The sequence below is a fragment of the Dermochelys coriacea genome, chromosome 8 (assembly GCF_009764565.3).
Source record: "Dermochelys coriacea isolate rDerCor1 chromosome 8, rDerCor1.pri.v4, whole genome shotgun sequence".
Taxonomy (NCBI): Eukaryota; Metazoa; Chordata; order Testudines; family Dermochelyidae; genus Dermochelys; species Dermochelys coriacea.
In genome coordinates, this window is record NC_050075.1 from 15,862,746 (window position 1) to 15,881,432 (window position 18,687).

The 18,687-nt window shown below is 41.6% G+C and overlaps 1 protein-coding gene and 1 long non-coding RNA gene across 5 annotated transcripts in view; one reads left to right on the forward strand and one right to left on the reverse strand.

Annotated features, from left to right (window-relative positions):
* The window catches only part of LOC122455472, a 70,162-nt gene extending 54,764 nt beyond the window's left edge, over positions 1–15,398 (forward strand). The window contains exon 2 of the long non-coding RNA XR_006273691.1: positions 15,324–15,398. This is a non-coding gene — a long non-coding RNA (uncharacterized LOC122455472). The remainder of the gene's footprint in view (positions 1–15,323) is intronic.
* SHROOM1 (shroom family member 1) overlaps positions 1–18,687 on the reverse strand; it is an 80,594-nt gene that overhangs the window by 51,505 nt on the left and 10,402 nt on the right. For 2 of the 4 annotated variants that reach the window (XM_038414589.2, XM_038414591.2), the window contains exon 2: positions 15,857–16,025. The exons of 1 other annotated variant lie outside the window; for it this stretch is intronic. The gene's annotated coding sequence lies outside the window, so the exon portion shown is untranslated. Of the gene's footprint in view, positions 1–15,856; positions 16,026–18,687 lie in introns of those variants that run through there. One more of the 4 variants, XM_043490580.1, reaches the window with a different exon arrangement.

Below are 18,687 nucleotides of genomic sequence, written 5' to 3' on the forward strand. Positions count from 1 at the left end.
TCAGCAGAGGGCTCTAACTGGGATATTTTGATGTGGGGCTCCCTCCATCTCTCCTGTTGAAGCTGTCCCCCTGTGGATAAATAATTAAATAGTCCTTTGTGCTGGGGGATTGGACCCTGGGTGTCCCAGGTGGATGCCCTAACCAGCAGACTAGAGAGTCACTCTCCCACTGTCTCTGGGCAAATCTCTCTTTCATTACTTATCCACAGGGGAACAGCTACAACAGGGGAGCCTGCCGGAGCCTCACTTCAGCCTGCTGCTTAGCTCTGTGGTTAGAGCACGCTCCTGAGAGGTGGGAGACCCCTTTTCAAATACTCTTTTTCCCCTTTGGCAGAGGGGGCGAGCAGGGCCATCCCTAGACATTGTGGTGCCTTATGCAGTCCCCCCATTAGGGGGGCCTACCCAGCCCTCTGCGGGGGGTGGGGAGCTCTGCCCAAGGTCTATGGGGGACAGGGAGTAAACCGTCCCGCAGCATGAGCCAGCAGAGTGGGTTGGGGCCGGTCGCTCCACTTCCTACCACCCGGTGATTGCAGGGCAGGTCTGACTCTGCACTCACGGGACTGCGGGAGGTGGAGTGACCAGCCCCAGCCCACTCCACTCCACTCTGCTCTGCTCCCCTGGCTCCCAGCCTTGGGACTTGCGGGGCAGGGGGAAACCGCTCCCAAGCACTCACCAGCGGCACAGCTGGGAGCTGGCAGAGCGGGGTTGGGCTGGGGCAGGGTCACTCCACTTCCTACCACCCCATGAGTGCAAGGCGCACCTGATCCCTGCTGCAGTCCCCCGGGACATCCCTCAGGGGAAGAGGCAGGATCGGGGCAGAGCAGGGGCAGGGGCAGTTTTCCTGGCTGGCTCAGTCGACCAGGGGATCGGGCTGGCCATTGGAGGCTGGAGCAGCATGTAGCTGCATAGGGCACTAGGCAATTTGGGGCCCAACACTTCCTGGGGCCCTACGCAGCTGCGTAGTTTGCATATGGGTAAGGACGACCCTGCGTGCAAGTAAACCTGGGTCTCCCACGTCCCAGGTGAGTTCTCTCTCCACTGGGCTAAAAGTTATAACGATGTGAGGCTGGTGCTCAACTCATTCTCATATGAAATGACTTAGCCACCTGACTCCAGGAGAGGAGTTCCCCACTGTAGATCACTAGCGGAGATTGATGCCTCCCTGCAGCTGGCCCATAGGCACCTATCTTGGAGTCAGGGGCAGGGTTTAGTCTACACCTCTCTGGTTGGCATCTCCCACTGGCTGGTTTTGTGGATCAGGTTACAAGACCCCTCTCTCTCTCCTCATTCATTATACTGGGAGCCCAGGCACCTAACTCAGGCTTTGTGGATCTCTTTGTTGCTCCAATGACTTCCTATGCACCTAAACATTAGGTGTTGTGATGCTCAGCATCACTTTGTGGATCTGGGCCTTAGCAACTTTCCCAGGACCACAGCATGAAATTACAGCATGATTGGAAAGAGAATTGTAGCATGACTGGGTAGCTTTCCCTCCTTCCAGTCCTGTTCTTTAACTACAAGACATGTTTTGTATAATTTAGTAGCCACACAAGCGTATTTGACTTTTTCTTTCAAAGCCAAGTTGCCAGCCTACAAAATGCAATTATTAACAATAATACTGAGCACTTATATAGTGATTTGTACACATTAAGAGCAATGAATAAACGTTAACTAAATAATCACATTTAGTGCTTAATGGAAACTAATGGCTTACTAACAACCTCACTGTTTTCACAACTACACCTTTCCAAAGTCTCTTTCTTCAGTGTATTTCATCTAGTTGTTAAACATTGTTATAAATGTACTTGGACAAGAAACTAGTGTAATTATCCAATGTCCTCTGAACATTCAGTAGAGAAAGAAAACAAAAACAGCCAAACCCAAACCCAGATACACATACAAACATTACAATAGAATGGTACCTGAGTACAATACTTGTCAGAGGAATGTATTTTCCCACATCCCTCAGTTCTGTAAACTTCATAATCACTTATACCTAATCTCTTGCTACACATTGCTATCAGTGGTTTCCACAAGAACAAATGAAACAAAGTGTTCCACTAGTTAAATCTACTATGAGAATATCAATTTGATATGACAATGCAGGTTTAATAACAGGCTGCAGCCTGCAAATAACAACTCTACAGCACTGGCTATAACTGAAAGCCAGGATTAGACAGACAGAATAGTAAAGTAAAAAATAAAATTAAATACAATTTTAAAATGTGGTGGTTGGGGGACAGATGTCTGTGAGAGAAATGTAGGTTTGTTGCAATGTAATTTTGGAGCTTCGCTGGAGACTTGCAATAATAAGGCAGACTGTGACTTAGCCAAAGCCTCGTCAGTTGGCCTTGCCCTGCTTCTTAGAACCTATGGGTTTTTCAGTAGATAGAGGTAGGGGAAATCTCATTCATCCATTCATGTGGTTTACAAAATTAATCTCAGAGGCAACCCAAGACATTTCACTCCCAGTAATACTTTATACTGCTGTAGCAGCTTCTGTCTAAGCATCTGAAAGGACTTTACAACCATTAATTTAGCTTCACTATACCCTGTGAGGTCAGGAGCTATTATTATCCCTATTTTAGAGATTGGGAAACTCAGGCAGAGAGAAAGCAATCCCCAAGATCACACAGCAAATCAGTGGCAGATGTGAGAAGACAATTCAGATGTCATCACTGCATAACCAACCTATAAAATGGAAAACATCACCCTCTGCCTGACATTTCAATGTCAAGACTTTGCAAGATAAGAAGCCCTCACTACTTTTTTTGAAACATTTTTATGTACATTTTCAAAATTCTTCCTCTCCAAATGTACCAAGTTACTTCTGAGGAACTTGCATTTACCTTTATTTTTCCAGCTGCTCAAACACTACAGAGGGGAATTCTCAGATTGTTTATAGTTGAAACTGTTTCCTGGAGCTGGATTTTCTATGAGCTGAATTCCTCTTGTGCATCAGTGCAGGGACTAGGGGGCAGGCAAATTGCGCTTCCCTCATCCTGAAGCTGCCCTAATTTATAGCTCAGTTCTCATTGTTCCTTGCAGCAACTAGGCAATAGCTGAGACATAGGAATTCCCCAGCCACATCTCCCCCTGCCCCCAGTACACCTCTTGAGGCAGTGGTTCCTGGGGAGGTTGCAAAACCAGCTTAGTGCTTACCAGAGAGACTACTTATGCTGGGGTTAATTCCCCAGAGGGACTACATAGCTGCATTGCAGTCCTGCATTGTGAGGACACAGCCAGCTACAAAGGTGCCATAGGGCACTGATGAATTGGTCTCCATATAAAACAAAAAGAAAAGGAGTACTTGTGGCACCTTAGAGACTAACAAATTTATTTGAGCATAAGCTTTCGTGAGCTACAGCTCACTTCATTGGATGCATCTCCTTTTCTTTTTGCGAATACAGACTAACACGGCTGCTACTCTGAAACCATACAAAACAAAGCGTTTTTAACCCACAGTGTAATAAGCCCCTTGTGGGTTCCCCTGGGCATGGCCTCTACATTTAACCTGTTCTATAGAAAGTTTCAAAAAAGTACTCGTATGCCTCCAGCTGCAAGACCTTCTCTTCACTATTTATCATGTACCTGGATTCCCTTTACAATGCAAATAAATGCATACTCTCAGATTTGGGCCCAGCCCTGCAGGCATGAGATGACCCCCAGTGATTAAAAACCTGCAAGCAGAGCTCCTGCATCTGTACTAGCTTGAGCAACATAAGAGATAGAAATGCCCTATTAGATCATCTTTCTCCACCTTGTGCACAGCATTGTTCCCTACAGTCTTGAGTTCTTGAAACAGTGTCGGTTTCAACAACTCTGAAGTTTAATTTTTTCTGGTAAATTTCATTCTAGCCTTGTGGATTTAGTCCAATCATTTGTCACGGTCACGTTTTCCAGTGAAAAAGGTCAAGACTCTTGTCATCAACAGCTTCTGCCCCCAAGCGGGTGATGTCTCATGTGATTACATGCCCCTAAAGTCAGCCTTGCTTTTGAGGCAAAACACTTCAAAATATGGTTTTAATAATTTCCAAAGTGTTTCCTGCCCCTTGATCTGTTTTCCTGTGGGCAGCCCCAGCAAAGCTCTCTTTGAATGGTAGTAAATGGATTCTGGCAGCAGGCACATGGAGGTAATCAGAGAACCAAGTTACTCCTCAATGGGTAATATGGATAATGTACTTCTACAGAAAACAGTTTCCTTTTCCCTTTTGCCATTCTCCTCACTTTGTCCTTCTGTTGCAAAGTCTCTGCAATAACCCCATTACTCTGTCCTTCCTATGGTAGCATCACAGGGGCCCCCAAACCTTTTCACTTTATGACCTCACAGAACCACCACTTTCTCGCACAGACTAACAAGGAATCTCTTAGGCCCTGGATCAGCTGAATCTGCACTCTGCCCAGATTCACAGCAAATGAGACACTGGGCAACACGGAGTAACTGAAGCTCCACTTTCTCTTATTCAGTGTCTGCACAAAACAGATAGGGATGTACATATCATAGTGATTGATGCATTCTAAATAGAGAGATTAGACAAGATGGAGCCATCTAAAATACTCACACACACACTACACTGGTATCTGATTATTCACCAAAGGTGGGTCAGTGGACTGAATTAACCCTCTCAGGCTTTGAACCTTTGGTTCCAAGGAATCTAGATTGTTCATACGTTATAACCTCCAGTCTTTCACTTCAAAAGAAAACACATTAGGGTCATATTCCAGGTTCAGCCTTTGGAAAGATCTGAAAGAACATGGCTGAGAAATTCTAAAAACAGGACTCAACACATCTTTCAATGGGATTCAGATAGGTGTCAGGGAAGTGGCTTCCTACGCTGCCATGTGACTTGGAGGTCTCATATAAACAGTACAGCACTATGCAGTTCATAGAGATTAAATACCATCCACATTCTGAAGCCATTTTCTTCTGTAATTTAATCTTCTCAACAAAGTGGAAACTGTTCTTTGATTGATTACCTTCCACCGTGTTTGCTGTCGGTGCTGCATTGGAAAGGAAAGGAAAGCAAACAGCAACCACAGATATTTCATTATCTTGCTAGTCAATTATTAATTAGAGTTTCCTTTTTGGCCATCCATTTGACTAGTGATCATAACTCCTGCACTATATGTTTCTTTGCTGGGTGAACAGAACTGAAAACTTCCATGAACCTGGGAACAAATCAGAAGAAGCAGCTGGAAGGAACATTCATCGGGAGCTAGTATGCAGTGTTCCCATTTGTTTCCCATAGAAATGTACTTACTCCCTGTGATGTGGTGTTCAGGTCCTTTGTCACTCCAGAGAGAGGACCCTGAAGATCTACCACCTTTGTCCCATGGTTTTCTTAGAAGGAGGCTGCACCAAGCCAGCCAACAGTCTTAGGTTTCAGGAATTTTTTTCCAAGGCAGGGTTCAAAGGCAGCCATGGGAAGCATTACTAGCTGAGAGCTGATTAAATGCAACTGAAAGTATTTCATCTCAGCTAAGAAGAATGTGCTACTCTCTGGGATGAGGGGTGGGGAGGAAGGGCAAGGGACTGTACATATGTCAGGACAGGATGCTCTGGGAAAACATAATAGCTACCCTCTATGGTTTGCCTTTTAAGTTTACTGTTTGTAAAACTGTATGGAAGGAATACAGTTGGAAGCTTGATTAAAATCAGAAACCCTGCAGTAAAACCCTAATTTTCCACAGCCAGTGCATACATTCACTCAAGAGCGATACAAAAGAAAAAAAATTCCAGTCCAGCACTATATTACACAATATAGGCTCCTACTCTAACAGGGATAGAAGTGTCACACTTTTAGGTAGAGGCCATTCATAAAATAACCCAAAATAGCCAATCCAATAGCACTATCACTCCTACTTGAACTGTCAAATGGTTAATTACAGAACCTCCTGGGCAATAAGGCTCAACTTGTGAAAAGCACTAATGTCAAGGGAAAACTGGAAAAGCTTTTTAAACATCCTTTAAACGTTCACCCCCTTTGTGGCTAGATTTAATTTTTTATAAAGGCTCCCTGGAGCAATTCTGGTCTTGTTTTTAAATTGACTTCACCACATTCTCGGAGCAGGCGATGGTGAAGTCACTACAGTAAAGACTGAGAACACTGTTTATAGTTTAGTGAAGAGAAAAAGCAGGCAGAGGATGTGGGTTATTTTGATGCGTAAATCATGCTGACCTCTGAAACTGCTGTCTGTTGAGTGCAAAGGGCATATAGGAACTTCCTGATTACAGCCCTGGGTTTGTTCATTTGAGATTTTTCTGGAAGCAGCAATCCAGGCTCTTTTAAAAAAAATAAAATAAGTCACAAACTATCATAAATCTGTCTCCAAACAGCCACAATTTATTACCAGTAATTTTCAAGCACCTACAAAAGAGATGACTGACTTGTCAAAGCTTTGCAGACACAAAGACCCAGATCCTCAAAGCTATTTAGCTGCCTAACTCCCACTGAAATCAATGAGTTAGATGCCTACATACCTTTGAGATCTGGGTCAAAGGCCTATCCTACTCCTGGACCTACCTGACTGAAAAAAGGAATAATATATCCAACAACCAAAGCTGGAAAACACAGAGGTGGAGCTCATCATTTTATAGTTTTAAAATCTCTCTTCTGAAAGCTTTTCAGGAGTATGCACTGACAGTCTATCCCCCAGTCAGGGAAGATGGATAGATCAGTAGTCTGACACCATGCTGAGTCTTGGGAGAGCTGGGTTCAATTCTCTGTCCTGCCATGAGCTTCTAGGTGCCCTTCAGTATGTCACTTATGGCCAGATTTTTACAGCTATAGTAACTCCTCGCTTAATGTTGTAGTTCTGTTCCTGAAAAATGTGACATTAAGCGAAAGGCATTAAGGCTGCACAGATAGAGGGAGGGGAGACAGCATGGCAGACAGAGACACACACCCTGTGTGTAGGGTGACCAGATGACTCGATTTTATAGGGACCGTCCTGATTTTTGGAGCTTTTTCTTGCATAGGCACCTATTACCCCCGTCCTGATTTTTCACACTGGCTATCTGGTCACCCTACGTGTGTGTGTGTGTGTGTGTGTGTGTGTGTGTGTGTGTGTGTGTGTGTGTGTGTGTGTGTGTGTGAGAGAGAGAGAGAGAGAGAGAGATGGATGCACATTGCCCCTTTAAGTACACTGACCACACTCTAAGTACACTGCCTTTTTAAGTAGATCAGCAAGTTGAGACAGCAGCCGCTGCCAGCAAACTCCCTCCATCCTGAGCCCTATCATGTCCCCCTGACTCTATGGAGATGGGGTAAGCGGGGGGTAGTGGGGCAGGAGCAGGGGGACACCCTGACATTAGCCCCCCTGCACAGCAAGCAGGAGGCTCTGGGGAGCAGCTCCAAGACAGAGGGCAGGAGCAGCACACAGTAGTGGGAGGAGGGACAGCTGAACTGCCAGCAATTGGTAGCCTGCTGGGTGGCTACTGCACAGACAACTTAGGGGAGCTGATAGGGAGGCTGCCTGGTTCCGAGCCCCCACCAGCTCGCTCCTAAGGGCTGCTCTTCCTGCAAGCAGTGAACAAAGCAGGCGGCTGCCAACCAGGAGCAGTGAGCAATTTTAAACGAGCATGTTCCCTAATTGATCAGCAACGTAACAACAAAACAACTTTAAGTGAGGAGTTTCTGTATTTCAATGCTTTTCTTCCAGCACCAGGGATGAACAGCCTCTCTGAATAGAACAAAGGGACGCTCTGGTCATAGATTCCAGTTTGTTCAGCACCGGACGTGAGCAGGAAGGCTCTGAGGGTGGACGAAGTGCTGCCTCCATGAAAAGGAACTTGAGTCTGGCTGCTCTGTCCTTTTTGGGATGGGGCTTAAAACCACTATGAATGTGACATCTGTCACTAATATGCGATTCCCCCAGGCATTTAAGACAGGAGGGGTGCAGATCACTCACAGGCATAGGTCTGCTGTAAGAGAAACAAGACTTGAAACCTGGAGACCAAGGCATGACCCTAGCACTGGTACACAGTTGGGAACTGGGGAAACCAAAGTTTTAAAAACTAAAACCTAACTTTCTAAATATAGCTTTACATGCTCTAAACTAGGCAAAAAATGGGTGCTGTATGTAAGAGGAAGGAGGAAAGGACTTGGAAAAACACAGGCTCCAACCACCATCACAGGGGGTAAGAAGGAACTTCAGGAGCTCAGTGGCAGCTCCGACCCTTATACCTTCACACAGTAGTGTAAGGCAGCAGAGGGTGCTCATGCTACCCTGATGGATGCTGCTGAGGGGAAAAAAAAATAATCCAGCAACTGTGCACAGAATGTGCAAACACCTACAGTGGAATGGACATGGGCAATCACTCGGAAAGGAACAGAATTTCCTACCTCACAGGATGTGGAAACTACAGAACCTGAACCACCAAAAAAGAAAATCAACCTTCTGCTGCTGGCATCTGACTCAGATGATGAAAATGAACGTGTCGGTCCGCACTGCTTTGGATCGTTATCGAACAGCACCCATCATCAGCTTGGACATGTCCTCTGGAATGGTGGTTGAAACATGAAGGGACATATGAAACTTTAGCACATCTGGCATATAAATATCTTGCGACACTAGCTACAACGGTGCCATGCAAATGCCTGTTCTCACTTTCAGGAGACATTGTGAACAAGAGGCAGGCAGCATTATCTCCGCCTGCAAATGTAAACACACTAATTTGTCTGAATGATTGGCTGAACAAAAAAATAGGACAGAATAGACTTGTAGGCTCTAAAGTTTTACATTGTTTTATTTTTGAATGCAGGTTTTTTTGTACCTAGTTCTACATTTGTAAGGTCAACTTTCCTGATAAAAAGTTGATGCATCCGATGAAGTGAGCTGTAGCTCACGAAAGCTTATGCTCTAATAAATTTGTTAGTCTCTAAGGTGCCACCAGTACTCCTTTTCTTTTTCCTGATAAAGAGACTGCACTACAGGACTTGTATTAGGTGAACTGAAAAACACTATTTCTTTTGTTTTTTCACAGTGCAAATTTGTAATAAAAAATAAATATAAAGTGAGCACTGCACTTTAAAAAGTGAGCACTTTGTATTCTGGATTATAATTGCATAGATTTGAAAACGTAGAAAATATCCAAATAAATGATATGCTATTATCGTTTAATAGTGTGATTAATTGTTTGACAGCCCTAATTGCCTATTTAAAAAAAAAAACCACAGAAAAAAAAAAAGACTGTGGCACTTCTCTAATATTTTTCACCCAAGGATGGAAAAAGTGTTTCACGAGTATTAACAAGTAAAGCCCATAATATCTGTGTGTTAGCTCCAGTCAATAAGAGTTGCATAGTATCACTTCAATCACTCCTGAAATGCAGCCGTCTCTAAGACCAGAGTGCTGTTTATCATATAGTTGTTTAGAGCAGGAAGTGAAGAAGAATGACTTCCTAGGATGTGGACACTAACCATTCCCCTGCTCTTACAAAAACTCTCACAGCATCTTCAATGACCACCAATGGTCAAGGTATCTGTCTTGCATCTTATCCTAAAAAGACAGTACTTCCCACCACACAGCACCTGCTAACACCATGCAGAAGCATTGTTTTTTAGTAACAATTCAGAGGGAATACCACCACCTTTTGAATCATCAGCACTGTTTCCTGCAGCAGCTTGTCATTCCTGGCAGATGAACCCACATCAGTGAACCATGCTCAGAATCGTCAACCCCCAGGGCTCAAAAATCATAGGTCAGGCCCTAACGAACAAGAGATTTGCTTTAAAAAAAAAAAAAAAAAAAAAGAGATTTTGTAAGAGTAATATATTTTAGGTTCTTTTTATTTGACTTAGGGTTTCTGACCCTTTGGGGTGCACTCGCTTCACATTTTCAAGCTTCTCTCTATGATCATGACAGCTAAAAAGTAGTTTTTTTTTTAATGAAAGCCAAGATTTTCAGGCAATCTTTTCATTCCTGCAACTCAGGCTTTAAGGAAAAAACACATGAAATAGCACAAAGTTTGCAATAAAAATTGCAAGAGCTGGCAACAATGCATGCTTACTTTGTGAATTCTGATCACAAGGATCACAGCACCACAAGGTGATATGGCAGTATTACAGTATTACTACAGGCCAAAAATTACCTCTTCAGTCTACACTATAAATCTATTACCTGAACTGTACATCTTTAGTATGTATTCTGCACTCCTACTGTGTTACTTCGAATGACACTGGCATCCATTGGTGGAAGGAGTGTAGAATGTGCAATAATGGTGTACAACTGATGTAGCAGAAGAGATTTTGCCCACAGTACTAGCACTTTGCACTGAGGTAGTTCTTTATTCTGTTCTTTATTTCAGTCACCCCTGTTAAGTTTTCAATAATTATAGACACGTCAACCAAATTTTAAGTCAAAATGACTCCTAACAACATTGAAAATTTTTCCTCCTTCAACTTCAAACACAACAAACTGGTTGCTACCCAGCCTGTTGAAGAAGATTTTAACCAAGCATAAAGTGAAAAAGGAGCAGGTAAAGAGAATTAACAGGCCAGATGGGCCATAACAGGAGAAATGGTGAAAATAAATGAAAAGATAATCCACTAGGTACTCTATTCAAGATTTATTTCATTACCCCATAACACTCAAAATCTTATGCACACCTGGCTGTGTAGCCTGCTTTAATGTATGCTCAAGAAAGCAGAACTCAAAAATGAGAGTAAAATGCTGCAAACACCAATACCAACCGCTACTTGTAAAAACCTTAAAATCACCCATTGGGGATTTACCTTAGAATGTTATTTTCGTTACTTGGCACCAGCAGGGCTACAGATGGCTGCTGAGACCGTTGGCTTTGAAAACTAGGTCAGCGGATGCACAAATGCAGAGTTTAAAAAAAAATTCATATTTTTCCCCAAGATCATCCAGATAATAGCAGCCTGACAGCCACAGAATAAAACCACTGGAAAACGTCTCCTAATGACAGACATCACAGATATGGTTACACTGACTAGTGAATCAACCTAGTTAGTAGGGCATAAAATTGAAATACTGATCTCACAGACATACTTATTCTTTTCTCATTGGAATCCTTCCTACTCAAGTTAATCCCCGATCGCTGCATTAGAGCAGGAGTATGTTGTAGTTATTCAGTATTTTCTACCAATTAGAAAATGTTTGTACAGGACTTTGTAGATATATGGCACTATTAAATGCCCATTATTTTAACAAGCCTTGCAAATGCATCATGGGCCAAATCCCAAAGGCTCTCACTAGGGTTTTAAATCATTCTTCACTCAGGCAAAGCTGCAAGGAGAGTTTGTCCCCATTAAAATAGACTAACAGACACAAAGTCTACTCACCCGATTTGACTGTAATGATGACCACCACAACAACAAGAATTATATTATTACAATGGTGACTAAATGCCCCACTTGAGATAGGGGCCCGATTTGCTAGCCACGCACAACCATATAGGATATGTCTATACTCACACTAGCTCTCATCGAGCTCGTGTGCTAAAAACAATAGTAGTAGCTGGGGTAGCACTGGCAGCAGCTAGTGGTGGCATGGACTAGCTGCCCCGAGTACATACCCACTGGGCTCAGGCAGGTTTGTACTAAGCATTGCTAGCCCATGTCACCACTTGTCACTGCCCCGGCTACACAAATATTCTTAGTGCTCTAGCTCAATGAGAGCTAGTGCGAGAATGTACGAAAGCTGAGAATTACACCTCCCAGTGTAGATGTAGCCATAGAGACACACCCTACCCCTGGACACTTTGAAGTCTAAATGGATGAAACAAAGGGTGAGAAGAGGAAGAGAGGTACAGAGAGGGGAAGTGACTTGCTCAAGGTCACACAACAGCTGACAGCTGGGAACAGAATCCAAGTCTCTAGACTTCCAAGAGACAGTACTGCCTTCCTTTCCTCCTCCCCGGTGAGTACTACCCAGGCGCATATGTGTAACTAAGAATAGGAGTGTGGGTTTGCAAATGCATTGAAAGGGAATAGAAGAGTTTTGACCTATAAGACCACCTAGAACTCTGGGATGAAGGCAGGGTTGCCGACTCTGCTCCTCTGGCTGGCACAATGAAACTCTTGCCAATAAGAGGAAGGTTCATCTGTGTGAGAGACAGAACTTTCCTGGGGTTGGTCAGACTGTGGAATGAACTGCCCCAGGAACAAAGGACCATCACAAACCTCTCCACCTTACACTCCAGGTGCCAGGTGCATTTGTTCACCCTGCCTTCTCTAACATAATCACATAGCAAAGTGATGTTAAAAAAAAAAACAACAACTTTGTAAACCAAAATACTCCACTGCATACACAATTCTTTTGTTGGGTAGAAGATGAGAGAATAAGCCACAAGAGACAGATATCAGGATGTGTCTATACAAGGGCTAGAAAGTGCTTGAGGAGATATAACTGCACTAGCTCTGATTAAAACAGAAGTATATAGGCAGAGTATGAGTGATGGAGGGGCTAGCGACCCTAAGTACAATCCTGGTCGAGACCCGTACTGGGGTGACTAGATCGTGACAGTGCTCATGCCACAGTAGCTACACTTCTATTTTTAGCTTGATCAGACCTAATGCGGATAGCTCTTCTTGAACTGGTTTCAGAGTAGCAGCCGTGTTAGTCTGTATTCGCAAAAAAAAAAAGGAGTACTTGTGGCACCTTAGAGACTAACACCTTCTAGCTCCAGTGCAGACCTCCCCTCAGACACATCACTAAATGCACTACTGGAAGGTACTCAGATACCCTGGTAATGAGCATATAGAATAGAATAGACTGTGACAATGATTTTATGAAGTCTCCAGATTTTATGAAGTCCCTTTACCTCAATTTATGTTCATCCGTGTTTAAATTTGGTTTTCCAAGAGGACACCATTTTAAAAACTGAATTGGGTTTATCAACCAGAACATGAACACCAAATACTTGTGTTGTTTTAAATACTTGTCTGGTACTGAAGTAGTTCATGAATCTTTAAGTCTGAACAATCAAGTCATGTTTCAAAGTCCCATTAGAAAATAAAAAACAAACATCACACAAGTTTCCCACATTCCTTTTTAAGGACATACAACTTGTGTTCTATTGAAAGCAAAAACCTAGACTTATTCATTCTTTATTAGCTTCAGCTGGAAGGGCTGCTCATTCCGAAAACTGCAGGACAGTGTTTTATACTTTAATATTAGCCCCAGAGTCCTGTCTTCATTGTTACAGAAGACAAAAAGATGAAAGAAATATTAGAAAATTTACAACTTTAGGCTGCCTTAATTACTGGTCTATAGGCAGTGGAGTAACTACCCACATTTGAAGATTATGGGTAGAAGAACAAGGTTTGGGATAGTACATATTATGGAGTTTGAAGTGATTTGGTAAAACAGAAGCCACTTGATTCATCAGGTGACCAAAAGATCAAGGACATTTAACAAATTATATTTCAGATCATCTAACCTTGAAGTTGTTGCAGCTCAGAAATTATAGGGTCCCCTTAACTTTCCTATATGGTAGCCAATAAAGCTAATACTTACCCAGAATGAGACTGCTAGAATATCATGTGCAATTCTGGATGCTATGTTACAAGAAAGATGCCAGTAAATTAGAGGAACTTCACAGAGCAGATCAATAAGAATATTAATGATTGGGAGGGACTGCTTTATTAGATATAATCAATTAATAATAAATAAATTAGCTTAAATGATGACTAAAGGAAAATATAACTAAGTACAAATGTTTGAAGGGCTTAAATCCTATTAAAGAGATCAAATTGTTTAAGCTGGTCTCAGGCATTATAATTAAAATTAGTGCCATGACACTGGGCAAAGGAAAAATTTAAGCCTAGAATGTGACAAATTCCCTTTTGAGGGAACACATCATATATGAAATATCAGGCATTACATTTCATTTGATACATACTGTGAATCCAGATAATCATAATTTGTAGGAGGAAAGTGCCCTTTTCCAACAGATGTGATTTATTTGCTATATGGATAGTTTTCATTCATGCAGCACTACCTGAAGGGAGAAAGGATGAGTTTAGCCTTCATAATCCACCCGATATGGTGAAAAAGGGCATAAAGATAGAACACTGTCTGAATGATAGAGTTGCAGCTGTAGCTAAATGTGGACAGGAAATCAGACAAGTTCCCAGAGGAGGCAGGTAGCTTTGAAATTATATAATTTGTGATTTGCTATAATTAATTTGTTGTAATTTTTAGGAAATCTTTCATTTTTACCTTTGGTCTCCTCAGGATGCTAGCATTATGGGCCTCAACCTGCAGAGTGCTAAGAGCTTCATGTGAGGTGCTGAGACTATCAACTCATTTTGAAGCCAATGGGACCTGACTTCTCCTACTACATCACAGGAGACACTCAACGTTTCACAGGATAGGATTGTATAAAAGCAATGATTTTGCAGCTCTGTGTCGCCCTGTATGAGGCAGCACCATTCAACCAAGCTGCTTCTTTTGTGGCAGCTATCTGCTAGTGTGAACTTCAGGGGCTCAGACTGATGGTGTTGGCTCTGGTCCTCCAACAAAAGGAAAAAACAAACAGATACATGTTCCTCTGTGATTTGTTCTATTTATACTGTTTCTGTACTTATAGGGCCAAAACTTTCAGAGGGAGTTGTGTTTATTATCACATATGCATACACAACTGTACACAAATGAACACAGACAGACTATGTGGTTCTCTAGTTCTCAATCTCTTACACTAACTAAACAGACTGTCCTACCTAATGTAACCACACAGAATCTCAGTAGTCTTCCAAATGGAGTAGAGAAAGCCCCATCACTTGTGTCATTTAAAATTAGCCTAGGTGAAGGTGCAACATGGATAAGCAAATTTCTGCTCATAGCCTCATTAACATGCCTCACTCCTGAGTCAGTGGAACCACTGAGGTGGCATTGTCTCCGTGGCATTCAAACCATGGCAGTAGGGATACCAAAGTAATGGCAGTTGTACTGATGATAGTAGGTGTTATGATGTGACCACTGAGCCATTGGCAATTGGATGAGATCACCAACTTGAAATGCAGTTTAGGGCTAGGTTCTGCTCCCATTGACATCTAGGGTCAGGCCATTATTAGGTAAGAAGTAGAGGCAGAATGGTGAGCCAGCTGTAAGAAGCTGTTATTGCCTTAAAGTCTGTTGCCTTCCGCTCACCATCCCACTTTTTCTTCTATAGATAACAGTATTATACGTCTGGGACTTAAATGTAATAATAATTCCCATTTCAGAGAGTCAATCAGGAAACATGTCTGTAGCTAAGTACTGATAAAAAAAAAAAAAAAACACACACACAGTATTGCAAAACTCTAATAAAACACAGTCCCCAGCAAACTGCAATCCATTTGTTTCTCTTCCAGGGAAAAGAGTGAAACAAGTAAAACAAGAGAGGGATGTTTTAGTTCCCAGGAGACAAGGACCCACCTGAAGAGACACAACAACAGCTAAGGCCTGCTTTTGTCATCAGGTATGCATTCCTTTCTTTGTATACTAAAAAATAAATAAATAAATAAAGAGGACTTCTGTTGGTATGTTGATATAGTTACACAGCAAGGGCAGAGCCAGCTCTGTGTTTTCTCTCACAACACTCAGGCACAACGGTGTCCTTATTACAGGGAGCCTAAATAAATAATACAGCCGTCAGACATAAGAAAGGGAAGGAGCATTACAATATTAAGTTCCAAAACCAGAATGGGGGACCTTTTCCTATGAACAAAGACGACTTAGCCCAGTATGATTTGGAAACCCATCAACTTGGACAATGGTCTGATCTAGCAGTTCTTTCACAGGCAAAAATTCCATTGTCTCAATAAGGTTACACCAATTACCCCAACTGAGGATCTGGCCCATTTGCTTGAATTCAGGGTACTGATTGAAAGCAGAAGTTACTTACCTTACATGTTTTTTTTGTTGGTGTTTCCTTGACTTCAGTGGGAGTTTTGATTGTACAAGACAGCAGCATCTGGCCCAATCTCTCTCTTGAATGCAGATCTGACTCATTAATCTTTTGAGGACTGCGGGCATATCTTCACATTCTGCTAAGCATTCATTTGGCTGGTAGTCTGGAAAATGCCAGTTAATCATTTAAAGTTTGGAATCTCTCTGAACTTCAGAAGACATTGGGAGGGCAGAACAACATATAAATCCATTAAATTCCCCACTTGTCATCTTTGTGACCCTGACCTTTAAAATGGGATTTTGTGTGTTTAAACATTTTACTAAGAAGAATTTCTTTTTACTAACTAAAAATTTCACTGCCAGGCAAGTGCCTGATCCAGTAAGAGTTTTGGGTGCTGAAGAAATACAAGATTAAGTCCCAAGAATGTTAACTCATGGATGGCAAAGTTATAAATAATGAGGAATAAATAATATTAACAGAAAAAACAAGAGACATAAGGATTTGACTTTTATGGACATTATTTCTTACATGTCTGAAATGTAAGACCCATTATAATTTGTTCACTGTATTTTTAGTTTCATAACTTAACCTGTCTGAGACTAATTATATTAAAAAGAGAGGGAACACTACAGTTCTGTAGAAGATAGACCAGGAAATTAAGGTTGAAAGCCTCACTTTCTCATGTAATAACAGACATAATGACAGAAGATTCTATATCCAATTGACAAGCCTGGCTAAACTCGTAAGTGTTATCAATTAAGTGGAAAGAAACAAGAAGGATTTGATCAGATTTAGTCCAACTATCTTTTGTGGAGGTTTATGTTTAATACATTTCAGGCAAAATTTTCAAAGAGCATGTGAAAAACGACTTGGGATTAAAAATGCTATACAAATCATTTTAAAAAAATTAATAAAATGTATACATTTTGAAATGTAAAATTTGGCAAGGACATCTGTTAGCAGGAACAATGTGAGGTTTTTACATGTGCAAATGGATAAATATAATAAAAATCATACTTTGTACTTAAATAGAATTTATCTATACATTTCAGAGCACTTATATTACATAGGGAAATATAAATTCAGAGTTATAAAATAATTTGTCCAAATTCAGAGAGTGAGTCAGTGGCAGATCTGGGAATAGATTGCATGCCTCCTAACTCCCAATCCCATACCCTGTCTACATTGTTTCCTCCTAGACCAGGTTACTATGTTGCATACATGTTTTGTGACAACAACATTTTCAGAGGTCCATTAAAAATAAGGCCCAAATCTTCAGACTCAAGAGACTTAAGACTGAGGCACTCAAATCCAGATTTATTTACCGAAATAGAGGGTTTTCAGAAGAAGTGCTGGGCAAACTCCCACTGAAATGCTATTGAAGCACTGTGAAAAGTCACACCACTTATTAGGTGCCTTAATATGGATTTAGGTGCCTAATTATATATCCTGTGTCTGTGGAAGGGCTTCCACATGTTTTCCACATTCTATGGCATGAGGTCTGCCATTTGGAATATGAGGACAGCTGGGGAGAGAGGAAGGGTTGAGGAGGAATAGATCCATCATTGAATCATTCTCACCCATGTAATTTAAGCTTGGTTATGTCTCTGCATCTGTCTGCTGTGTGTGATTCCTCATCTCCTGCTGGAAAACACCATATGACTGCAACAGGAGCCAGTCTGACTGAGTAGCAGAGCTACTTGTAGAAAAACACAACATTCTCTGGCTCAAACAGCTTATTTCATTCATTATTGTGAGCTATTCTCACGAGACTTTGGCTAAAACTATGGAAATTAGCATTGATATAATATACCTGGAGTTCTGTAAGTGATATGACTAGGTACTGCATGATTAAAAGTCTAGAATGATACAAAATTAACATGGCACACATTGAATGGATTAAAATCTGGCTAATTGCTAGGTCCCAAAATGTAGTTGTAAATGGGGATTCATCACAGCATTTCTAATGGGGTCCCATAGGAAGGAATCGGTTCTTGGCCCTATGCTTTTTAACATTTTTATCAGTGACCTGGAAGAAAACAAAATATCACTGACAGATGGACACAAACATTGGATGAGTGGTAAATAATGAAGAGGACGGGACACAGTTACAAAGCAAACAATTTTTTTTTGATACAGGTAAATGTAAATTATACATCTGGGAACAAAGAACAAAGGTCATTCTTACAAGATGATGGACTCTATGCTGGAAGGAGTGACTTTGAAAAAGATTTGAAGGTCATCATGGACAATTAGCCGAACATGAGCTTCCGATGCAACATCATGGCCAAAATGGCAAGTGAGATCTTTGGATGCATAAAACAGGAAAATCTTAGTAGGCAGAGAGGTTATTTTACATCCATTTTTGGCACTGTGCAACTGCTGCTAGAATATTTTGTCCAGTTCTGGTGTCCATTATTCAAGAAGGATGTGGATAAATAGGAGAGGGTTCAGAGAAAAGCCATGAGATGACTGAAGGACTAGAAAACCTGCCTTATAGTGATAGGCTCAAGGAGAGAAGGTTAAAAGGTGACTTGATCACAGTCTACAAACAAATATGTAATAATGGGCTCTTCAGTCGAGCAGAGACAGGTATAACAGGATCCATTGACTGGAAGCTGAAGCTAGACAAATTCAGACTGGATATACTGCATACATTTTTAACAGTGAGGGTAATTAACTATTGGAACAATTTACCAGGTTCATGGTGGATTCTCTATCACACACAATTTTTAAATCAAGATTAATAAAATAAAATAAAAAGTTGCTTAATTCTAAAGGAATTATTTGTTTTCAAAAGTTCTATGGCCTGTCTTATACAGAAG